The sequence below is a fragment of the Amblyomma maculatum genome, chromosome 1 (assembly GCF_055883805.1).
Source record: "Amblyomma maculatum isolate TAMU_Amacu chromosome 1, ASM5588380v1, whole genome shotgun sequence".
Classification (NCBI taxonomy): Eukaryota; Metazoa; Arthropoda; class Arachnida; order Ixodida; family Ixodidae; genus Amblyomma; species Amblyomma maculatum.
The window spans coordinates 245,894,756-245,920,702 of record NC_139344.1 but is presented as its reverse complement, the minus strand read 5'-3'; the positions used below and the strand labels follow the sequence as shown (position 1 = coordinate 245,920,702).

The 25,947-nt window shown below is 49.5% G+C and overlaps 1 long non-coding RNA gene across 4 annotated transcripts in view; it reads left to right on the top strand.

Moving 5' to 3' along the window:
- Nucleotides 1-25,947, top strand: part of LOC146206146 (uncharacterized) — a 117,240-nt gene that overhangs the window by 32,658 nt on the left and 58,635 nt on the right. The window lies entirely within an intron of this gene.

Genomic DNA, 25,947 nt, shown 5'->3' with positions numbered 1-25,947 from the left:
CTTAACACAAGTGTGACCTCTAAAGGCCGAACCACATGGCATGCAGCGTTTCTTCGGCGCCGCGTCAGCGTCTCGGCCGGAGGCGACGCTGAAAGCGAGGCGACGCTGAAAGACGCAGGAGGTATCTGGCTGTGCCAGATCTCAGCGTCAACGTCGGAAATGCTTCGCAGGTGGGGACCAATGACAAGCCACGCATGGGCAGCTGCAGAACCCACCCCCACAGTACCCCACAGGCGCAACTCGTTTCTGCGGAAGCGAGAGCACCTCTTTTGTCCGCTCCCATGCCTGCGCCTTTGTTCCCCTTGCCTCCCCCCCCCCCCCTTCTCCAGTAAGTTCCCGCCGTCGCTGAATAGGATGATTTCCCGATGCCTTGGCTTGCAGACGTCAGTTCGTACGCCGTCGTGTGTTTGGTCGCCCGCTCCGGCGCGCGCTGAGCGCTGACGCGGTTCCAGAGAAACGCTGCCATGTGGTTCGGGAGTTTTAGAATAGGAGGACCCTATCGGTTAGGGGGATAGGGTAATAGCGGGGCGCGAGTACGCATGCGCAGAACCCAAGCGGGCCTTGGGTTTTTGGGTCAGCGTACGACGGCGACCCTATCTCAGCGAAATAGCGTGGACCCTATGGCCGGATAGGGTCGGGGAACATGGCGGCGTCCGGCCAAGCAGCGGCCGCTCGCCTCGGCACACATTCGTCGTTACCGCTGCATGGTGTCACGCGTTCACGGCAAACGAAAGGCCAACGAAGCTTGTGCTATGTCTCATGATGCCCGCACCACCAAATTTAAGCGATAAAACGCCCCATATCGTCCGATTGCTTCCGGATTTACCGAGCTGCTAGGCTTAGCGAGTTCGCATCGTGTGGTTGCCATGGGGACCAGGCGTCGGAAAGCGCGGAAGGTTCAAATGAGGTTTCCCGGCTCAGCCTGGATTGATTAAGATTGGTCGATTTCGTATTGTCTGAAGAAAACAGATTATATAACTGGTATTTTTAGGATATTTTTGTACAATGACAGCAGTTTCTGTTTAATAAGATAGCGTTGTTTTGGCTTTTATATATTTAAATGCTTTCACGGTTTACCGTCAGGGCGCTGCAATCGACGAACGCAAGCCCCGCTCCGCTGCGTCGGGAAAACCCCTATTCTAAATCTCTCCGGTCGGCTCGAACGTTACGCTACGGCACGGTATTTTCTTGGGGGTCCCAATCCTTGGGTTCCCCTTTCTTGCATACCCGACGGCTAGAACTACCTACCGTAGGGAAGTTTTCGCTTCAAAACAAAATAAAGTTTAATGACGTTTTGACTTGGGACCAGTCTTCAGTTTTAATTTAATTTTTAATATTCTCTTTTAATTCGTACATGGTTACCCAATTCTAAGGCCAACATGTACGTCTGATATGATGGATGCGCCTGTGAACTAACAGCAGGCATTAACGGAGTTGCTATGGTATTCGCTCTACTTACAGGTATTTATTAGTACAGTATTAGTACATCAATATGGTCTTCGGTGTACTTGCAGGTGTTTATTAGTACAGTATTATTACATCACTCCCGCGTGCTCTCACGTTATAAACGGGCGACCCTTGGTCATTTTCCACTAATTCTCCTGGCCCTGACGACTGTAATAAACGTTGCGAGATCCTATGTGCTCGTACAATAGCTGGCGGTAATGGCGACTGTACTGTATTGTTTTAACTACGCTGACAAGTGTACAATGGGCTCTAATACGGACATACTTAATCTGATTCTTTTTACTGTCATGCTGTTGGCACTCACCAGTATCCGGCTCCCAGCGACAGATCGTTAGAATTAACCAGTACTTCACGGCAGCATTTTTCGACGGAATTTTCGTATAAACCCAGTGTTTATGAAGTATGCGCTTGTTTTTTAAACCACCATAAATCCTTGTAGCCATGTCAATGCGAACGAATGCTACAGGACGAAAACAGGACGAAACATTCTCTCCCTCTTACAACTCCCATGCTCATTATATTGCGGCTATACTGGTTACACCTCTGTCTATACTGAGCAAAGTCGGGGTGTCTAGATGATCAGGGATTTGTGCGCACGAAAGCTGAACCCATTAAGAGTGCGAGTTTAATCCCGGCTGCCGCAGCCGCGGCACAATGAAGGCGAAACACCAGGAGCTCGAGTAATTTTCGATAATTTTCGATGCCAATACATGTAAAAGATCGCCATGTGGTCGAAATTAATCCGAAGCCCTTCAATGCGGTATCCCTTACGGCCCATGACGCCTTTGACACGTTAAATCCCGTATACAATACGATAGGCAACCTGCAATGGAGTTTGCTGATACATATGGCACCACCTGGTGGTCGACGGGAGCTAACAATGAGACGGCGCAGAAGCAGACGCCGTGTATGTTGTGGCCGCTGTGTTTATTCTGCGTTCGTGTTTTGCTATCGTATTGAGTGTGATTTACTAATTTAGTGGCTCCGGTGGTCTCGTGCGATGCTTCGACTACTACGGATGCGAACAAGAATATAAGCGCAGGGGCGGCGAGGAAGACTGCCACAATAACGAAGGAAACCCAAGCGTACCGCTTGCTGGAAAGAACCTGGGGAAAATGATGAGAGAAGTAGACAGTGGCTGTGAGAGAGTAATGCAACTGAAACTTGTTTTGTTATGGGGCCTGTGGCGTATAGACGCCAAGGAGCTAAAATAAGACTATTGCCCTTTGAGCTGAGGAAACGGTATAAACTTCTGGCTCGGGGAGCCGCACGCTGGTTGGGGCACTCTCCTCAGCACGCGCTCCGCGCTGTAAACTCTGTCGTGTGCTGGTATATACTGTGCAGGATTGTGTCGTTGTTCTTTTGAAGGACGTAACGTCCAGAAAAGCACCAAAGTCACGCAGCCGCAGCATCAAATTTCTTCCGCATTTTCGGAGGCGAAATAAAAAAAAATAAAAAAAAATGCTCGTGTGTCTTGTGAACCGGATTTCTAATGCGGTGTCTATTCGGAACCTTAAAGCCAAAATATGTTCAAAACTTCCAGTTACAGATTTGGATAAGCATATTTATCTGTAAATTAGTTCTAAGGTGCTGAAAAAGTTAACTGGCGGAGCGTGGAGGCCCGTGATACTTTGTATGCAGAGCATGGAACTTCGTTCTATCGTTCCGCGCCAAACATTTCTTGCACCGACCGCTCAAGCTGCTCAAGAGTTACTTGTCCCGGACGATAATTAGTAGCAACATCAAAAATCCTAACTCTAACGACCTCATTTACGGAAGCTTTGTCGTTGAGTGCCAGCATTTCCCACCGGCTTTCTCCAAACTTGAGGTGCGTAGGTACAAAATGCATGCCTGTTTTCGTTGATGACGCACGCTACAACTGCACAGTGCTTGCAATCGCCACGACATCCGTAGCGGGAACCGCAACTGCCTTCCTGTAACCTCCGCGGCACTGTCGAAAGGTGTCACCCCATGTGGTCGAAATTTCCGGAGTCCTCCATTACGGCGTCTCTCATAGCCTGAGTCGCTTTTGGACGTTAAACCCCACAAGCCAACCCAACTGTCAAAAAGTGCACCACGAGCAAAAGCTTTCGTCGTGGTATTAAACTTAAACTGTAAAGCGAAACCGCGAGGAAATTATGCTGCTGTAATCAAACAGCAAGAACAAAAAAGAGAGAAACGACGATCAATCCCTTCTCATCTCTGCACCTTCAATGTTTGGGTATGAGGTGTGAACGTAATAGGTAAATGAAAACCTCCGTTTACATCAGCCATCATTCTCCATTCATTTAATCATTTCTTAATTCATCATCACATTTCTGACATGCCCTGAGGCAAAAAACAGTTACAAAAAAAAAAACGTTCACTCGCTTGAAATTCAACCTTGCGCGCGCGGTTGTTCCGTCGCAAGCGGCGCGCACTTCGCAGTGACGTCGACACCGTTCACGTTGTAAACATTACCATTCTTTTAATACCGGCGGTTTCCTTTCGCCAGTATGTGTTCGGAAGTCCTACTAACATTCTTCGGAAGTACCTCAGAAGACATTCGATTGCCTTAAAACCACAGAAAATGAGACCAGAGATGCTTCCCGCCGTACAGCGCGAATGCAACCCGACCGCTCCGGCCGCCTCATATTACTCAGCGCCGTCGGCGGCGCTGAACGCTGCGTTTCACTTACGCTCCACTGGCGCCGCCTGGCCACTGCAGGTTGTACCTGCGTCCACTTCTTCGAAATCTAACCGAACACTTCCCAGAAAAAGAGGAGGAAGAGGAAAAAAAGCCACAACTGATCTGCAGGTTGCGTGGCTAGAAGGGCAGCCTCCTGGAGGAGGGGGTGGGGTGTTTGACAGGAGGAACGCGGATGGGATGTGGGCATTCCCATAAGTAATGGTAGAGGGTGGGTGGGGTGGCATTGCATGTGGTACAGTATGGTGGGAAGTCCGTGGGGTGAGAGATGTGGGCAAATTGAGGAGATGGGAACGAATGTGTCTGGAGTTGTAGCCAGTATGTGCTGTCGATGTCAGAAAGCGTGTGATGTGGTGGCGGGTACGTGGCACGGCAACGACGATAATAGTGAACGATTGTAGTGTAGTCAAAAGGTTCGATCGGGGTGTATAATGAAGGTTTGGGGAGGCCATCCATCGGCACCCGGAAGCTTAGTTCTCGGGCAAACGCATGAGCGCGCTCATTTCAGAGGATGTCCTCGTGCCCAGGAACCCATGTGATGGTGATGTGATCGGGAGGGGTAGGTAGAGTAGATAATATTTTAGCAGATGGAGTGGGAGGGTTCCTCGCAGGAGATATCTGTATGCTGTTTGGGAGTCTGTGCATTTATGGTGTGCTGAGTCTGCAACTGACTGATGTGTGCAATAGCGAGTGTAATGGCCAAGCATTCGGCCTCGGCGATGCTAGTGCAGTGGATGGAGGCGGCATTGAACGTCGAGCGGTGAATGTCCGTGAACACAGCAGTGCAGATGTGAGGAATGTTCGTATTGTGTGAAGCATCCGTGTAGATGATGTCCTGGCGTGTAAAGTATACTGCTTGGAAAAATGAGGCACGGGCTGCGCGACGGCCTTTGTGGTGTTCGGGATTCATATTTCGTGGGAGGGGTTTGAGCCCCAGGAGGTTCCGCAGATGCGGAGGAATGGCTATATGAGTTTGAGGTGAGGCATCAGGGGTATTGCAGCCCATTGAGCGCAGGAGATGAGTGCCTGTAGGTGTTGTGCGGAGTCGACGTTGTTGGCTGGACAGGTGCGCCTCTATGATCTCCTCAACATTGTTATGTGTGCCTAATTGAAGGAGCCTTATCGTACTGGTATGACGGGGTAAATGGAGGGCAGCTTTAACGGCTGAGCGGTGTAGGACGTTAAGTTTATTGAGTTGTGTTTTGGTGATGTGGTGGTATGGGAAGTGGTAGGCTAGTCGACTAACGATAAGGGCGTCTACGAGTCTGTCTTTTTCCTTGAGGACATGATTGCGGCTAGAAATGCGACGAATGAGACGTGCGATCTGGTTGATTTGGCGCTGCAAGTGGTGTATGGTGTGGGTGGCTCGTGTCCTGCTGAATGTGGAGATCCAGCAGTCGGAGCCGAGATACTTTGGGAATCGGAGCGTTGTCAAGGAGCACGGTGATGGTTGGAGCTCAGACTAGGACTAGGAGCTCAGATTTCTGCGGTGCACACGCAAGACCTATATATAACCTGTGTATATGTGTGGATGGCATATGTAGCTAGTTGCAAAGTATGTTCAACTTGGCCAGGGCAACCCTTAGTAGTCCATAGTGTGATGTCGTCTGCGTATATTGCGTGCTGAAGGTCAGGTATAGTTTCGAGTATCCGGGCTAAGGGAGTTGGGGCGATGTTAAAGAGGATGGGTGAGAGGACTGAGCCCAGCGGTGTGCCTCGGTTGGGTAAATAAATGATCGGAGAGGTGTAGGACCCGAGTGTGATATGAGCCGTGCGTTTGGTTAGGAATGCCTCAACGTAGCGCCAGATGCGTAGCCCGCATTTAGTTGTGGCAAGGGTAGACAGAATGTGGTCATGGCTCACGTTGTCAAATGCCTTTTGTATATCAAGTGCACGTATGGCCCGTGTGGCATGTTTATGGAGGGTATTGTTTAGGGCGGTCTCTTTCAGGTGCAGTAGAATGTCTTGGGTGCAGAGATGTGGGCGGAAGCGTAATTGAGAGTGAGCAAAAAAGGCGGTAGATTCGAGTTCAGGTTGAAGCCGTTAAGGATTACGTGTTCATAGTTTGCCAAGACAACTTGTGAGAGAAATGGAGCATAGGTTGTCTAAGGAAAGGGGTTTTCCGGGCTTAGGAATGAAGTTGATTGCAGCGTGTTTCCAAGAGGCTGGTAAAGTGCCCTCCCTCCAGTGTTGGTTGTAGTAAGCTGAGTTGAGAGAGAGATGTATCATCGAGGTTTCGAAGGAGTGTGTAATTTGGTCGTGCCCGGGTGCGGTGCTACAAGTGATGTGAGCGAGGGTGGCCCGTACCTCCGCGGTGGTTATGTCTTCATCCAACCTTGGGTTAGGTGGGGGAGGGGATGGGGGCGTGGAAGAAGGTGGAAGGGGAGGGGGCGAAATGTATAGCTGTGTGAGGTATTGAAGGGCGTCTGTGCCTTGTTGTGCTGTAGTGTGAATGGGCGGTGCGTGTTGATGACTGTCTGCTGTTTGGTGGTTGTGGGGTCGAGCAGGGTTCGGAGAATATTCCAAGTTTTTCGTGTGCCTAAAGTACCCTGAAGGCTGCTGCAGAGGTTTCGCCAGTTGGATTTTGCCAGATTGGCTGCATACTCTATGGCCTCGGTGGTAATACGTGCGATTCGGAGGCGGAGTTTTCTGTTGTGTCGTTGTGTTTTCCATCTCTTAACGAGGCATCGCCTTGTCTCCCAGATGGTGCGTTCCAATTCTTAGACGTCTAGCAAGACTGCTTCGTAGACGTCTACAGGTTCGAGTATTGGAACGCGTCTACCTGTCTACGCCTGGCGTCACCTCGCGGCATAAAGGTTGAACTAAAACGTTTGAATAACTATTATAACGCTGTTTTCTTTAAAGCTTTACGACAATGCAGGTGAAAATCATGTCTGTAATGGTTCGCAGATTTTTTGCAGCAAAATTATTGCATGCGTAATCGCCACAACGCAGACTATTAATCTGTTAACTTTTAGCAGACAGACTTCTCACGCAATCGGCCCGCTCACGAATTGACGGAAAAGAATGTTAGTCCGTTTTTACTTTTTTATTACTGATGTTGAAGATGCTTCTCAGATGTCTCATTCACACAGCTGTAAGAATGAAAACATGCAAAATACTGTAAACTTGAGAGGATTACGGACGAAAGGTGATAACCGGCTACAGCAAACGAAAAACTTTGCCGTTACACCTGTCGTTTGTATAGTCACTAGACGAGGAAACCAAAAAATAGCAACTCGTTTTAATAATATACAAGCACAAAAAATCCCTGCGCAACAAGCCGGCATCGTCAGGTGAGTGAGTTCTTCCGAGAATAACTGAAAATCCGCGGAAGAGTTTGCCACGGCTACTACAGCAAGATAGAAACACATACGTGCGCCGTACAGCAGCCGTCCTGACTCCCGGCGAGGTGCCCAGAAAGCGACGAGTACGTCGATAACATCAAGACTGAAGAAACTCGTGGTCAAGTTAAAGAAGACCAACAGCATCCAACGCACGCTTTCCTTTTAGAGCGCGATACAGAATCTCACGACCATAAAGACAGCTAAATTAGCCTCTAGCTAGCGCACACATTGACGTAACAACTTACGTTTGAAAGATCGTTCATATGCATCCTCCGGCGTTCGCAAAGAGCACGACCACCGTACAGCTACTGCAACCACTGTAACCACCGCACGTACGACTCGCTCAGCGCGAACCGCGCACTGTCCGCCATGTTTAGACAGCAAATAGTCTGCATCGATGTTGACTTCGCGAGAATTGGAACGCGTCCCAAGATGGCGGCTGCCCGCGTAGCCGTCTAAGTAGTGTTACGTTTCCCCACCGACAAGTGGGACAGCTGACGCGGCCACCGCATAGCAACAGGCAGAACCGCGAGCGGATCGGCCATTTCGACGCCGTTCATCGGCCGCGCAACGCTTCCTCCCGTCGACAAGTCTCAGCGTGTTCCTGCCACGCGCCAAATGTGTGTGCGTGCGTGTGTGTGCAAAAGCTGGCCAAGCCTGGAGCTCGAGGGAAAGTGCGTCGCCCTCTCCTGTCTGCAGGAGGTCGAGGAGATGAGGTCGGAACACCTGCGATTGAGTCATTCGTCGTGAACCAACATGTTTTGCTCTCCCTTTCCTGTGAGGGTTTACCCTTTCCCCGTGAACTGGAAAAACTATAAAAAGCAGCGGCCCACTCCGCTGAGATAGAGACTACTTTGACGCGCCGTTGGCACGACGCTAGACACCAGCTGTGTGAGAGTGTCTGTAATCTCTCCGGGTCAGCTTCACTGCCCGTTTCTTCATGATGTTGCAGTAAAGGTTGTTTCGTTAAAAGACGCCTCGTCTTTACTGGAACCGTTCATGCCGTCCGCCGTCCACGGAGCCACCAGGCCAACGCTACCGAGGGGCCGCGCGCCACACGTAATAACTGCTGGCCGCGGTACGTTACCCAGGCCCACGCGACCCCAAACGTAACAGTAGACGTACTAGGGGGTATTGGAACGCACCCAGAGATGCAGAAGATGAGGATCAATTTCGGGCGCTTGCGGAGTGTTTTTGATGTGTTTAGTGGTGCATTTGAGAGCAGACTGGAACTTGTCTACCCAGGCGTCCAGTGAGAGATCGCTGTCCTCGGGAGTGACTACTGCTAATTGCTCACGAAATTCTTTCCAATTAGCGAGATACTGCATGGGTCTTGGATGTGAATTGTTTTGCGTCATATTGCAGTTAAGTTTGAATAGTATAATGGTCGCTGCCCAGTGTGTCTGGTAGCACATTGTAGAAAATGGGAGAGCGAATATTGGTTAGTGTAATGTCTGGGGTAGTGCATGTCTCTGGTGGTGCTAGTGCCGATTCGGGTAGGGGCGTTGGGGTCCGTGATGAGGGTGAGGGAGTGTTGCACAAAAGCGTTGTACAGAGGTGTGCTCTTGGGAGTGTTTTTAAGGTATCCCCAGGCTGTGTGTCTGGCGTTGAAATCGCCTACTATCAGTGTATGTGAGCCAGATATTCGTTTGATGTCGGCCAGAAATGTGACGAAGCCGTGTCCTTTGGCTCGCGGTGTGTCGTAAACGTTCGTTATGAAAAGGCTGGGGGCGTCTGGTGTAGGCGGAAGTAGTTCAGTGAGCGTATGCTCAATTACTTGATTGCTGAGTGTATGGTCTGTGGCTGTGAGAGTGTTTTTGACGAGAATCGCAGTGCGTGCAGATAGGGAGGTGGTATTGTATCCGGTCAAAGTGGGCCAGCAGCCTGTTTACTGAAGGGCTATGACATCCGGAGTAGTTGCGTGGTTCTGAATGTAAAATTGTAGTGATGCCCTTTTTCGTCTGAAGCTACGACAGTTCCATTGCCAGACTGTGATGCCGGAGGCTGCAGACCGACGCGTCTCCTTATTGTGTGCCATTTTCGCTGTGCGTGTGTTCCGTGCACGGCCCATACTTAGTTCGCGCGCGGATCTTGTCCGAGAGTTCATTGAAAATACAGCACGACAAGTGTCCCGCATGGTGATTTGATGGGCGACCGGCGGCAGCACAAAGGGCACACGTAACGTTGGGATCCCGGATGGAACTCGGGCAAGCTGCAAGGCATGCGGCCCCGCACAACGGGTGCAACGCGCCTTCGAAGGGTCATTCCTCAGCTTACACTTCTTCAAAGCGTGCCCATACTGTGCACAAAATGCGCACGGTACATGCAGGTCCTCGTACACCTCGACGGAAGTCCACCCTATGATTACTCGACGCGCCTTGCAGAGACGGGCAAAAGGGGGGGGGGGGGGTCTGTTTCAATGACGTGAACGAACTATCCGGAAAATACCAAACGTCCCGAGGACGTCCTCAAATGGTCCGGAAGTCTTCATCATAAACAGTCCCCAAAGCATTCAGAACTGTTCTAACATACTGAATCGTGAGGCACTGTAGGGCTGTCAGATACAGCGTAGACTGCATATAACGTAGGTCGCGGCTGCCACAAAACGAGCGATGTACGAGTGATGGCATGTCAAGAAAACATAGTGCGACCCAGATACACGGAAAGATGAAAAGCGAGAGAACGACAGAGGGAAAATAGCTATTGCGCAGCCCTGTGCAAGACAGGAGCTTGCTTGCTCGTGAAACTTTTTACTTGTTGCATCAAGAGGACGCGAGCCAGCGAAGATGGTGAACGCCGGCCTCAGTTGGTCAGCAGCCCCAGTCCGGGCCGTTGCAAATGCCAGCCGCCTCTTGGGCCCCGACCGACGAGCACCCAAGGAGGAAGGCCTCCAAAGCTTCTTCTGTGGGGGTGGGATGGAGAGTAAAGTGGGGACTATAGATTGGCATACTCACACCATGTGGAATAAAGAGCAACGACTCTTCACAGTGAGCGCATTCGGTTTTCATTTAGGTCACCTAGAGCGTTGCTGCCGAGCTTAGCAGTCGTCAATGATTTCTCGCACAGCAGCGGTCGGCCTAGCTCGTCATCAGGAAACGGGAGCAACGCGTGGAGACTGGAGAGGAAACGAGCGGCGGCCGCGGAGCGCACACTTTTGTCGCGCCCTGATCACGTGGTGCTATGTGCTGTGCCAAGCAGAGAAGCCCGGTTCAGCGCAGGGAAGGGCATTTGCTGTTCGGCACTATCCCCGAGCGGATTTCGAAGCGCACTATAAACGGTATTCCGCTTTACGCGACCACAAAATGAGAGGTATGACTTAATATCGAGTTTTACGGGAGGTAGACCTGTGGCCGGCAAAAACCACGTTATATAACCGGTCCCGCGCTATAAACGATTACGTTGTAAGCGGTCTACACATCGGAATGGTACAGCGAAGCACGTTGCTGCAAAATGTGACAAGATGGCGTAGGAAACAAAAATGAGCACAACTTAGGCTGCAACGTTTGATGTACCACCTTTTTCGTACTTCCTCGCGACGCTTGAAGGCAGAACACCGGCTGTGAGATTCCAGCCCAGACGGGCGTCATTCGAACTGGGACGCAAATATTCTAGTTCCAGCGTATCATTTTCTCCGCACTTCAAGCCGTCTGATGAGCCTAATCAGGGCTGGACTAAGGGGGAGGCTATGAAGGCTGCGGCCCAGAGAATTAATTTCGAGAGCATTCTATCCCGCTTCCTTGTGTAACCACTGATAATGGAACTTCGAGAGAGGGGCGCCTGCGGGCACTTGGTAGAGCAGCGCAGCGTTCCATGGGGAGGTCCCTTTCTTGTTAGGCGATATGCATTTGCTTATGGATTGGGGAAGAGTTTTTAATTTTCCTTCAACCTATCCGTGTCGTGGCGGTGGGAGAAGAGGGGTGTAGGGGGGGGGCGCAAAAAATAAAATAACGGCAGCAATAGAAGTCATCAGGAGGAATATTTTCCTTTTCCGATGCCACCATCACCATCGCCCATCTTTAAAATAGTTCCATAACTTTTTTTCCCACTTTAAAGGAGAGCAAAAAGGCCGCGTCACAGCTGTGCCCCGGACTAGTCCCTTGCTCTCTTCACGTTTGAATGTTAATTAATAGCTGCGTTCCTGCTCTATATTACTATCACATTGATCGCGCCTTCTTTCTTAATTTGGCGTAGTTAAAATGAAACCTCGGGTATAAAACAGTAGTGTGGTAGTGGGTATGGACTGCCAAGGGGAAGTCTACATGCATGTGCTGTAGACTTGCCCCCGATTTTTTTAACCCGCCTCTGGCCAGAACGCTGTCGCAACTGTCGCAAGGCACGAAAACGAAACTACGCTTGAGAGAGGTAGATGCGACTGCATTATTTGCCATTAAAACCGGATTTCCTTATTCTAATAGGGTGTCTAACAAACCACTATTTTCAAAATCCCTGGCTTTTCCAGGTTTTCCCTGATTAATTCAGTTCTAATTCCGTGAGGAGTGAAGAGGCTGAAAACTGTAGCTGCTGATGGTAATGACCATAGACGAATAATTCCCAACAAAAAGCTATTTATTAATCATATTCTGCAATTTACAATAATGAAAGACTGTCATTAGAGTTAGTGGCCGGTAAAAAACGTCAAAAGTTCAGTGAAAATTAAAAGCGCACTGATGCCAGCCTCAATAGAGCTCTCTGATAAGAGTTCCGGAACTTCCTCATGCATGAAATGCCTCATGCATAAAAAAAACGGCGATTTTGACTGGCCAAAATTCGGGTGTATATAGGGTGCCTCGATGCGAGGCACCCTAAGTGCATAATAGTGGCCGCACCCGCGGCCATTAAAGGAAACTGCGTCTAAGTTGCAAACTTTCAGATTGTTGATAATTAAATGCGCAGTCACGTGGAAAACAAAAAATTAGAGGGTCTCTTAGATGCCTCTTAAGAAGAGAATGACGAAAGCCTGCCCTTCCTCTCCATCATTTTGCCTCTAATTGTTTGCGTTTTATTGGCGTTCGTTACAGTGCTACATATAATTATCGGTTTACAGGAAAGGAAAGGCGCAGCATGTCACACTTTCTCCGACAAGTGTGGGTTTGGACAGTACACCGTTGCTCCTGTCGCGTGGCGTTCCTTGGCGAGCGTTAAAGTGTGGGATTGCAGATGACAGGAACGCTAAATATGAGTGAGTGAGAAGACTTTATTTACACCGACATGGACCTTGGGACAGTGGCTCAGCCAGGGGGAGGGTCTCATTGCCGGCTCTCCTGCGCTGTGGCCGCAGAGAAGGTCTTGGAGTAAGCCTCCTCCGCCAGGCGTATAGACGCTCTTTTGTTCATCCGCATTTGGGCTGCGGACGTAGGACTTCCGGGTAATTGATCAAGGGGATCACTTTTTTTAGATCCCGGAGAATCTGGGTATTGCCAGATTAGATGATTTTGACTGAGAGGTACGTTTGAGAGATTGCAAGCCTCTGGGTCCCCTGTCAACTCATTATGCAGAGTAACATAAGGAAAGAAACGATTTGCCTGAATTTTTCGTCAGGCCCTGTATTCTGAGGGTATTAGGAACCTATCTGGTGGTGGATAGATCCTTTTGTTTAGTCTGGGAGTCTCATAGAGTTCCTTGTAGGTGATGAGGGGGTCTTTGTCTCCGAGTAGCGGGATCTCTATGGCCGCTCGGGTGTATACATCTCGAGCGAGGCGATGGGCAGCCTTATTGCCTGGTAGACCCTCGTGAGCTGGAACCCAGATGACTGAAACCTCCCGGTTTAGCGGGTGCTTTCTCAGTAGACTGGCCGCCTGCTTGGAAATTAGGCCTTTGCCGAAGTTCCTAACAGCCGCCTTATTATCTGAAAGGATAGTTTTGGCTTTAGTGCCTGTACATGCTAGCGCTATCGCAGCCTCTTCAGCTATTAAAGCGTTACGCGTATTAATGGATCCAATTACTTTCTGGGAGTGGTTCCCATCTACCACTGCTATGACCGCGGCCCTTTCTAGCCCGCAGGCAGCATCGCAATAGGCTGATTCCTCAGGAGGGTCGTTTATTAGTTTGCTTTGAATAAATTTTGCTCTAAGCTGTCTTCGTTCCTTGTCATGAATCGGGTGGATATTCTTAGGGATCTGTACAATTTTGAATAGTTTCCGCGTCTCAAGCTCCAGGAGTTCAGCGACACAGGGTGGCTCACCTGACTGAAGCTGTAGTTCTTGTAGTATTTTTCGGCCAACTACAGTGGAGTTGAGCTGTCAAATCTGGGCCTCCCTGACCGCTTTAGCAATCTCTTCCCAGGTATTATGCATTAACATAGCTAGAAGCTTCTGTCAGCGAGTTGGGGAGAGGATGCCTAAATGCCTTTTGAATGACATGCTGATCATTTTCTCTAACTTCTCTACTTCACCATGATTGAGAATGAGAAAGGGTGTGGCATAAGCTACCCTGCTGATTACAAAGGCACGAAGCAGTTTTATTAGGCAGTGTTCTCTGATGCCTTTGTTCCTGAAAGATTCGCCTGAATATCCCCGTTACCTGGTCGACATACGTCCGAAGCTTTTTCAGGATGGTGGTGTTTTTCCTATTCTGCTGTAGGAAATACCCCAGGATCCTAACGGTGCTGACTCTCGGTACCTTCCTCCCTCTCACGTATACCTCCACTGGTTTGTGTAGGTGCGGTAGGTGGGATTTTCTGGTTAGATATGCTTTGCTGCACAATGAGAAAAGTTCAGATTTGTGAGGAGAGCAAGATAGTCCTCTCTCTAGGGCGTAGTTTTCAACTATATACGCCTCTTCCTGCAGCCTATGCGATATATCGGCGCTGGAGCCTCCATCGGTCCAGATTGTTATATCGTCTGCATAGATGCTATATTTGATACCTTCTATCTTATTAAGATGGGATGAGAGATCTTTCATTGCAAAATTGAAGAGTAACGGGGAGAGGACAGATTCCTGGGGCGTTCCCCTGCCCCCGGTACTGATGGGCTCTGACCTAAGTCCCAAGAAGCTAACTTCGGTTTTCCTGCAGGTGAGGAAATCTTTGACATAGTTGAAGCCCTTGCTTCCCACTCCAGCCGAGTTGAGGCCTTCGAGAACCACTCTATGCTCAACATTATCAAATGCCTTAGAGAGATCAAGTCCCGGGATGGCTCTATATGATGCATCGTCCTCGGGAGCGTTCATGATGTCGTGCTTTAATCTGAGCACGACATCCTGTGCGTCTAATCCCGGCCTGTACCCTACAATCTCCACTGGCCAGAGTTCCTTGGTTTCCATATGCCTAGAGATTCTGATTGGAAGTGACGTCACCAGCCGCCAAATTCGAAGCGACCAACCAGACGTCTCATCTTGCGTTTGCTCCAGTCTACCTAGCAAATGCTAGACAAGATGAGATGTCTGGTTGGTCGCTTCGAATTTGGCGGCTGATGACGTCACTTCTCTGTCGACCAATCAGGTGCGCCGCTCGCGCGGATAGCTTTTATCGACGACAGTATGAGCCATTAATAGCTTTCCCCTTAAAATTAGGAGACTTGCAGCAGCGAAAATCCTTAGATAACAGCCGTAGAGTTAAGGGGAGACCGAGTTTTAGAACGGTCGAAAATGGTCAAAAATCGATTTTGAGAAAATATCGTTTTCGGAACTTTTATCCTTTCGAGCACCTGCACTCAATTTATCAACGCTGAATTCGGTCACGAAATGCGACAAAAATCTGCTTTCAAAATGTCACGGCAGCCACGAAATGCCCCCCTTTGTTCGAAATTCCGCCCCGCCGTGGTGGTGCAGGGGTAGATAACAGTGGTAAGAGGCTCGACTACTGTGCCGGAGTAGCCGGGTTCGATCCTGACCGCTGTTGTGGGCGCCACTGACGACAGCGCCCCAAGCGGCAAGCTAACCAGGCGGACCTCCGGGAGACCCTGGCATGGGCGATGGCGCCAAGCAGAGCGAAAACGGGCTACATTACCTGATGTATAAATAAACAGTTTTGCTTGTTATACCGGCTACGTCTACCACAACCGCGGCGGCTGCGTTTCGATGGAGGCGAAACGAAGAGGCGTCCGTGTGCTGTGTGATTTCAGCGCACGTTCAAGATCCCCAGGTGGTCGAAATTATTCCATAGCCCTCCACTAAGACTCCTCTTTATACTTCCACTCCCACCCTCCAACCTTCCTTAACGGCGCGGTTCAGGTGTCCACAAAAACAAGTGACATACTGCGTCTTTCCCTTCCTGCGAACAAATTATTACTATGTTCGAAATTCCCGCCCCCCGCAGGGGGCACCTGTTAAAGCAGGTGTTTGTGTGTTTTGTGCGACACCACGGACCCCGAGCACCCACGCTTAGCCGTGCGTGGCATCGTCGTGTCTGGGGAAAAGGGGATCCTGGTGGTTGAGCCGATGCCGAGTGTTTGGACCTTTGAGGCCCCTCGGCGGAGGCAACACACCACTTTGGCCCACGCTTCCCATAGACGGCACCTCCGGGCTGACCCACCCGGGGGAAATCGGCAGTCGCCTTTTCCTGTTCTCCCCTCCATCTTTCACTTTCCTATTTTCTTTCTTAGAACTGTCCTGTCCTCTCTTACCTTCTTCATTTCTTCCTGCTTCCAGGCGGCGAGGGTTAACCTTGTGTGGCTAGCTACCCTGAGTTACGCCATATTGGGTTATAGTTACGGTGTACAGCTGGCGTGGGCAGGAATTGACAATTTCTGTCCCGTCCCCTCGTTGGGCTCCATGGTGGGTGGCTGGCACTGCAGCCGAACAATACACTTTTTTATGGCATCTAAACTCCTTAACCCCGATCGTCCTCCTTCTAAAAGGGGGCGCACCGAGACCACCATGTTCTTCTCAAAGAACATAAACAACTTTCCTCGTTTCCACGTGGTCCACAGTGACCACGAGGAAATCACTGCACGACTTGTGTCCCCATTTGTTGTTTCCCGAACGTTGACTGAGGCCATTGGCCAGGGCTATAAGATAAAGAAACTTGGAAACGGTGACCTGTTAGTAGAATTAATGTACAATCATCAGTATCAGAAGCTAAGTGCAGTCGAATCATTTGGAGAAATACCGGTACAGATTAGCCCGCACCGATCACTAAACACTGCCCGAGGAGTCATCTCTGATGATGACCTTAGTACGTGAGTGAACAAGAACTTCTTGAAGGCCTGAAGGAACAAAATGTCAAAGATGTTTACCGGATAAAGATCAGACGAGATGATAGAAACAAAGCACATTGTACTCACCTTTGCTGCAAGCACTCTCCCAGAATCTGTTGAAGTAGGCTACACAAAGATAAAACTGAGGCCCTACATCCCTAACCCACGCCGTTGCTTCAAATGTCAGAAATATGGCCATGGCTCTCAGAGTTGCCGTGGCCAACTCACATGTGCAAAGTGTGCCTCGCATGAACACCCTACAGACAACTGCGAAGAACAGCTGCTTCTCTGCTCAAACTGTGAAGGCAACCACCCAGCTTATTCACGCTCATGCCCATACTGGAAAAAAGAAAAAGAAATAATTACACTGAAAGTCACCGAAAACATATCATACGGAGAGGCACGAAAGCGGCTTTCTCTTCCTCAAAAGCCACACTACTCCGTTGTGACGCAGCAGGGCGCGGCATCACAGCGGTCGTCGGCACCTGCCCAGGAAGCACACAGTTCTTCCAGGGCAGCGCCACCTGCGCCCTCGGTGGAGTCAGCTAGCGCTACTCCACCACCACCCGCAAAGCTGGCTGCGCGGACCCCCAGGTCAGCCGGCCCAAAGGCCTCGACCCATGAGTCGAGGCCTAAAACTGACAATCCTGTGCTTTCTGCACAGTCGTCCACCGCATCTGAAGATGCGATGGACACAACTTCTTCACCCCAGCTGCCTAGGCGGCAAAGCTCACTGGAGCGAAAAAGAAAGGGAAAAGTCCCAATAACAGGTCCCAAGGACCTACAAACCTAAATTTAAACTTGTCCCTTAAATAACTTTTAATTATGGCGCTCCTCATTTATTGGAACTGCCGAGGACTCTTTAAAAATTTAGACGATATATATGAAATTCTTGCGGACTATCAACCAAACATACTTTGTCTGCAAGAAACCCATTTAAAACCAGCAGACTCAAATTTCCTTAAGTAATAATGACACGCTGCATTCTTTATTTTCCCTCTGTGCTGATCGCGAGCGTGTGCCTCCTCGAGGCGAAGAAACCGACGTTCGTCTCCTCGAGGCGAAGAAACTGAAGTTCTTCTGTCGAAGCGGGCCTGCTAGTTTCCTGCCGCACTGTGACTTCTGTTACTCCTGTGTCCCGCGGTGACTTCTGATCAGAGACTTCACACCGTGACATCTGGTGGAAGTGCTGGGTAACGCAACCCATGCTCCGAACACCTCCAACCAGCCGAGACTCCAGCCCTCAAGGATCTCCTACCATCGAGATTACGCCTACCCATCAGAGTAGCCGACGGCTTCGAGGGCTTGATCCTGAATTCGCGCCTCTACAATTTTCTCGTACTGCGAGGCCGCCATCATCTTCTCCAGCACCACCTTCGGAGACAACACAACCACCCGTAATGACGCAGGTAGACACCACTGCCCCCTCCTTCGTGTTGCAGCAGCCGCGGGAGATACCCATCTTCCAAGCCTTTCCCGGCGACGACCCGGAAGACTGGCTAGATAAATTTGAGCGAGTAGCCCAGTACAATCGCTGGGGCGACGACCAGAAACTGCAACAGCGTGGTGAACGACCCCCTGCCATTGACGCGTACCTGGCTGAATCATCCGGAACGCCCTATGACTACTCGCGGTCGCCTTCACCGGGCCAATACTCCTCGCAGACACGTGGTAATGCCGGCCTGACGCGGGTCCGCTCCCCTAGCCCCCATCGGGAAAACTAGACGCGGCAACCTTTGGAGGGAAGGTTGCTCATCGACGAAATTCTCAAGCTCCTCCACCGCTGCAACCGGATGGCCACTCCGTTTTACGACGACACGACGCGCCCCACAATGATCCGCTGCCTCGGCGCTCCAGTTCTCCGACGACACGAAATCAGCTAGTACCACACCGCAGCCGTGACCGGACCCCGCGACGTTCCGGTAACACCACAGCCGTAACCGCCGACCTGAACATTTCAGTGGACGGAACCGACGTGACAGCGCTTGTGGATACCGGCGCCGATTATTCTGTGATGAGTGGGCCTTTCGCCGCCACTCTGAAAAAGGTGACTACACCCTGGACAGGCCCACAAATTCGTACCGCCGGAGGCCACTTGATAACGCCGACCGGTACCTGCACTTCTAGGGTAACTGTGCAAGAAGAAACGTACTTAGCAACCTTCGTCGTACTTGTCCAGTGTTCCCGCGACGTCATCCTTGGCATGGATTTCTTAGCAGAGAATGGAGCCGTTATCGACCTGCAGACTAAGTCAGTGACCTTATCGACTGAGAACGCAATACACAGTGCTTCAGAGCGACCGACAGCACTGCACATCCTTGATGATCACGTCACTATTCCGCCCCGTTCCAGCGTGATGACGCCTGTGGCTGCGAATACACTGCGAAACTTTGAAGGTGTCGTGGAGAGTAAACAGATCTTACTTTTCGAACGCAGTCTTGCTGTAGCCAGAGGAGTCGTTCGCCTCGAAGACGGCAAAGCAGACGTCCTACTCACAAATTTTGGCGGTGAGCACCAGCATTTAAGCAGTGGGACTGTAGTGGCCCATATTTGCGGTATCACGCATGTTCGAAAAGCCTCTGGACTTGCGACGCTGTCATTTACCGAAATGGAGAGGCCTACCACCGATTTACACTTCGACATTAACCCTGCACTTTCTCAACTGCAGCATCGCCAAGTGAACCAGCTCCTCCAGCGCTATCGGGCGACCTTCTCCAACTCTTCACGTGTTGGCAGAACCGATCTCGCCAAGCATCGCATTATTACGGATGATACCGTGCCACCTCTCAGACAGTCACCTTACCGAGTGTCTCCGACTGAACGCGCCGCTATCACCCGCCAAGTGAAAGAGATGCTTCGCGACGATGTCATCCAGCCCTCGCGGAGTCCATGGGCTGCACCTGTCGTTCTCGTGAAGAAAAAGGATGGTACGCTGAGGTTTTGGGTGGATTACCGCCGGCTAAACAAAGTTACAAAGAAAGACGTCTATCCCCTGCCACGTATCGACGATGCTTTGGATCGTCTCTGCTCCGCGAAATATTTCTCTTCAATGGATTTGAAATCCGGATACTGGCAAATAGAGGTAGATGAGAGGGACCGCGAGAAAACGGCGTTTATTACTCCGGATGGGCTCTACGAGTTCAAGGCTATGCCCTTTGGTCTCTGCTCTGCTCCGGCTACTTTCCAACGGCTTATGGACACCGTACTTGCAGATCTCAAGTGGCAGACATGTCTCGTTTACCTTGACGACGTTGTGGTCTTCGCTCCAACGTTCGAGGAGCACCTTCGGCGCCTTGAAACTGTTTTGCAAGCCATAACATCCTCTGGCCTTACGTTAAAGAACGAGAAATGTCATTTTGCTTATACGGAGCTCAAGTTCTTGGGGCACGTCGTAAGCCACGCTGGTGTCCTGCCGGATCCAGAGAAAACGACAGCTATTGCCAACTTCCCTCCGCCCAAAGACCAGAAAGCTGTTCGACGATTTCTTGGCTTATGTGCCTACTACCGGCGCTACGTCAAAGATTTCGCTCGACTCGCCGAGCCCCTAACACGTCTGACAAAGACAGACACGCCTTTCACTTGGAACGCACCACAGGAACAAGCATTCAAAGAGCTTCAACGCCGCCTACAAACACCTCCCATATTGGCTCACTTCGACGAAAACGCCGACACGGAGCTTCACACCGATGCAAGCAACATAGGCCTGGGCGCCGTTCTAGTTCAAATCCAGGGCGGCCAAGAACGTGTAATCGCTTACGCCAGTCGCTGTCTATCTAAAGCGGAAGCGAACTATTCCGCAACAGAGAAAGAATGTCTAGCCATTGTGTGGGCGACATCGAAGTTCCGGCCGTACCTTTACGGGAAACCATTCAAGTTAGTAACTGACCACCATGCCCTATGCTGGCTTGCAACCCTAAAGGACCCTTCAACCCGTCTTGTAAGATGGAGTCTACGATTACAGGAATTCGACATAACTGTCACATACAAATCTGGCCGTCAGCATTCGGACGCAGACTGCCTCTCACGGGCCCCTGTAGATCCCCCCGCAGATGAAATTCCTGATGAGGCCATACTGCTAAATGCCATCAGCACAGAGTACCTCGCTGAAAGACAATCTGCAGATCCCGAACTTCGTCACATCATGGACTATCTAAACGGTGCATGTACAACCGCTCCGAGAGCTTTCAAGCGTGCTCTGTCATCGTTATGTGTGCGCAATGGTGTCCTCATGAAGAAAAACTTTTCCGCCAGCCAAACGCCGTACCTGATTGTTGTACCTATGTGTCTACGTGATGAAATCTTACAAGCTTGCCACGATGAACCAACCTCTGGACATTTGGGAGTCACGCGCACGCTTGCAAGGCTCAAGGAAAAGTACTACTGGCCTCGACTTAACTCAGACGTTTCACACTATGTGAAAACGTGTCGCAACTGTCAGCGTCGTAAGGTGCCGCCGACTAAGCCCACCGGACTCTTGAAGCCAATAGACCCACCGTCGAGGCCTTTCCAGCAGATTGGCATGGACATGCTGGGACCATTTCCCCTTTCACACTCCGGTAACCGGTGGGTCATTATTGCCACGGATTACCTTACACGATACGCGGAAACCTCCGCTCTACCCAACGGTACTGCCTTAGAGGTTGCAAAGTTTTGCGTTGTCCTGCGCCATGGCGCACCGGAGATTTTGATTACTGACAGAGGAGCCGCATTTACAGCCGAATTGCTGCAGCAGATTTTAATTCACAGTCATACTGAACACAGGAAAGCAACACCTTACCATCCTCAAACGAACGGCTTGACCGAACGCTTAACAAAACACTCGCTGACATGCTCTCAATGTACGTCGACGTAGAGCACAAAACGTGGGATGAAGTGCTCCCGTACGTTACCTTTGCATACAATACAGCGGTCCAGGAAACAACGAACATGACACCTTTCCGTCTGGTCCATGGCCGCGAAGTGACCACAATGCTTGATGCCATGTTACCACATGTAGACGACGGCAACCAACAACCAGATGTTCACACCTTTCTGCACCTCGCCGAAGAGGCCCGTCAGCTGGCTAGGCTGCGAATTCAGAATCAGCAACGCCGCGATGCCCAGCGATACAACCTCCGACACCGTGACGCCCGGTACACAGCTGGAGACCGCGTCTGGGTTTGGTTTCCTGTACGTCGACGAGGCCTCAGCGAGAAACTGCTGTGTCGTTACTTTGGCCCGTACAAAGTGGTAAGCCAAGTTGGGGACCTAAACTATGAGGTTGTTCCTGATGGATTTAAAAAGTCCCGACGCTCCACGCTCCCTGACGTGGTCCACGTGGTCCGCCTGAAACCGTATTACGACCGATAGTGTTGACTCTTTCTGTGCGCGAGCAATTGCCCTTCGTGCAATGGTTTTTTCTTTCTCTACCCACACTCCCAGCATCGGGACGATGCTTCTTGTACCCGGGGGGCAATGACACGCTGCATTCTTTATTTTCCCTCTGTGCTGATCGCGAGCGTGTGCCTCCTCGAGGTGAAGAAACCGACGTTCGTCTCCTCGAGGCGAAGAAACTGAAGTTCTTCTGTCGAAGCGGGCCTGCTAGTTTCCTGCCGCACTGTGACTTCTGTTACTCCTGTGTCCCGCGGTGACTTCTGATCAGAGACTTCACACCGTGACAATATAATGCATTCAGGAACGACAGGCAAGGCAGCTCCCACTCCTCTGGTGGCGTTGCCATTGTAACACAAAAATCAATCCCCTCTCGAAACATCTCACTCAACACAGACTTAGAGGCAGTGGCAATCAGAAACTTAGTTTATGGCAAAATAACAACCGTATGTTCCCTGTATATTGCTCCAACTTATAAGCTAAGTAGCGAAAGTTTTGAAAAATTGATTGATCAACTTCCGGAACCTTGGTTGCTGGTCGGAGACTTTAATGCTCACCACCCATTATGGGGATGTACAAGAACGGACTCCCGAGGTGTTCTAATCGAAAAATTCTTATTGTCCTCGGGATCATGCTTACTAAACACGAAACAGCCAACTTACTACAATATAGCTTATAACTCTTACACATCCATAGATCTAGCCATTGGCTCCTCGATGTTCCTGGCAGCTACAGAGTGGACTGTCATTAACAATCTATACGGAAGTGACCATTTTCCGATCTTAATAAAATATACTGGGAACGGAAATGAAAATGTGTCGAATCCCAGAAAATTCAAAGAAAATGCAGCCAACTGGAAGATGTTCAGGGAACACTCATCATTGGCCAGTTCATCAGTTACTGACTTAGGCGTTGATGAAACTCAACGCTTAATCACGCTGCACATCATAGAGGCAGCAGAAAAATACATTCCACAGACGTCAAGTAAGCCACGAAATAAACGAAGACCCTGGTGGAATGCAGAATGTAAGACTGCTCGTGAAACTCAAAACAGGGCATGGTCGAAACTACGCCGATACCCCACAGTCGAAAACCTAATAGCCTTTAAGCGTGCAAAGGCAAATGGCAGGCGTATTCGACGCATCTCCAAGCGAGAAAGCTGGTCATCATTCCTTTCTTCAGTGAACTCCTATTCTGACGCACACAAAGTTCACAACAGGATAAGAGCACTTAAAGGATATAGCACAATCCCAACGCCCCTTGTCAGCACCAGTGGCGACTCTCTTGAACATCAAGCAGACACACTAGGGCAACACTTTGAATACATATTCAGCTCAGCACACTATACAGATTCCTTTTTGCGGCACAAGGCAAGAGAGGAGAGGAAGCACATACATGATAAAAGGCCATCCTCAGGAGGATACAATAGCCCATTCACCATGCAGGAGCTGAAGATTGCACTAGACACATGTGGTAACACAGCACCAGGTCCTGACAGGATCACATATGGAATGCTCAGGCATCTGCATGTGAACACTGTTGAAACCCTACTCTACCTGTATAATAAAGTATGGGCCACAGGACGCTTTCCTAAAGCATGGAAGGAAGCGATCATCATCCCAATATTAAAACCCGGAAAAGAACCCACACTTGCTGCTAGTTATCGGCCTATCGCACTAACCAGCTGTCTATGCAAGCTTTTTGAGAAAATGGTAAATCGTCGCCTTCTCCATTTCCTTGAATACAATGGTCTTTATCAAAACCAAGCTGGTTTTAGAGCTGGGCGATCAACGGCTGACCAGCTTATTGCCTTCGAGTCTTATGCAAGGGATGCTTTTGTACATAAACAACATTGTTTATCTGTCTTTTTCGATCTTGAAAAAGCATATGATACCACTTGGCGCTATGGTATCATCCGCGACCTCTTCTCTCTTGGCATCACAGGAAACATGTTGAGCACAATTCGAAGTTACTTGTCTGAACGGACCTTAAAAGTTCGTGTTGGCAATGCATATTCAAAGCAGTACATTCAAGAAAATGGTGTCCCTCAAGGTGGTGTTCTCAGTTGCACACTTTTTGTAGTCAAAATGAACTCTTTAAAAAGCGTGCTGCCAAAAACTATTTCTTGTTCTGTATATGTTGATGACGTCCAGACAAGCTTCAAATCTTGCAACTTGGCCATCTGTGAACGACAAATTCAGCTAGGTGTAAACAAATTGTCCAGGTGGGCTGATGACAATGGGTTTAAATTTAACTCTAGAAAGAGTGTTTGTGTAATTTTCTCTAAGCAGCGTGGCATCAGGCCTGACCCCAACATTACACTGAATGGCCAGAGCCTTGCCTTTAAAAAAGAACATAAATTTCTTGGCGTAGTTGTTGACGAAAAACTTTCCTTCATTCCCCACATAAAACAGTTGCGACTGAAGTGTCTCAAAGCGATGAATTTGCTAAAAATTCTCTCTCACCGGTCATGGGGCACAGACCGCGACTGCCTTCTGAACCTTCTGGATAGTGTAGTTCTATCACGCATTGACTATTGCTCGATGGTTTATGGGTCAGCATCATCCTCTGCGCTAAAATTGCTCGATCCCGTGCACCACCTCGGCCTTCGCCTCGCTACGGGCGCTTTCCGAACTAGCCCAATTGCTAGCCTCTATGTCGAGGCGAACCGATGGTCACTGCAACGAAGGAGGCAATTTACTTCTCTAACTTATGCTATGAAGGTACTATGCCAACTGGACCATCCATGTCGTCGGCTCCTGCTTGACAAAACTGGCACAGCACTTTTCTCAAAAAAACCATCTCTAACACCACCATATCCAATCAGAGTTGCCACGCACATTGAATATCTGAATGTTTCGGTTACCAGTCTTCATACAACTTCTATAAAAGACCTAATTGCTCCTTGGGAAATGCACGGTGTTAATTGCGACCTGTCGTTTCTTGAAGTGGGCAAACATGCATCCCCTATTGCCATACAGCAGCACTTCATGTCACTTCAGGAGAAGTACACTTGTGATGAATATTACACTGATGCTTCGAAGTCTGCTCAAGTCTCCTGTGCAGCACATGGACCACAGTTTTCAGTCAAAAACCCTGAACAGACATACTAGTATATTTACCGCTGAATGCCATGGTATCCTTTTAGCTGTGAGACACATTATAGAAAATAAAATACAGACGTCGATCATCTACACAGACTCCCTCAGTGTTTTAACGTCCCTATCCTTTTGGAAATGGCAAAATAAGAACCCAGTCCTGAACTCTCTTTATAACACCCTTATGTTTGCCCATGAACAAGAAATTAAAATTACACTGTGTTGGGTGCCAGGCCACCGCTGTATACCTGGTAATGAGGCAGCTGATAGGCTAGCTGCTTCAGCTGCCCTTCGAAATGACACAGACATTGATAAGATAACTTATCATGACCTCAAACCACACATAAAAAACATGATTCGACAACAATGGCAAGAGGAATGGGACGCAGCATCAGAAAATAAACTACACACAATAAAGGCAAAAATAGGCAGGTACACCACAGAAAAACAAGACAGATTTAAAGAAGTAGCCCTGTGCAGGCTGAGAATTGGCCACACATACATAACCCATACATATCTTTTAACCAACTCTCCTGCACCACACTGCTCGAGATGTGGTGATCGACTCACTGTCATTCATGTTTTAATCATATGTGCACAACTGGAACCAGAAAGAAGACATCATTTTCCCTCCTTGTTCACTCATCAAATACCTGCACACCCATCCATTTTTATTGGCGACAACCCAATGTTTTCTTTAAAACAGGTGCTTAAATTTTTATCACAAGTAGGCTTTTTACATGAAATTTCTTATCGACGTGGGTCTCAGCCCGCTCCTCCTTGAGAGGACGGATGAGATCTTTTAATACATCTACTTATACATTGTGCATTCATTATATATCGCA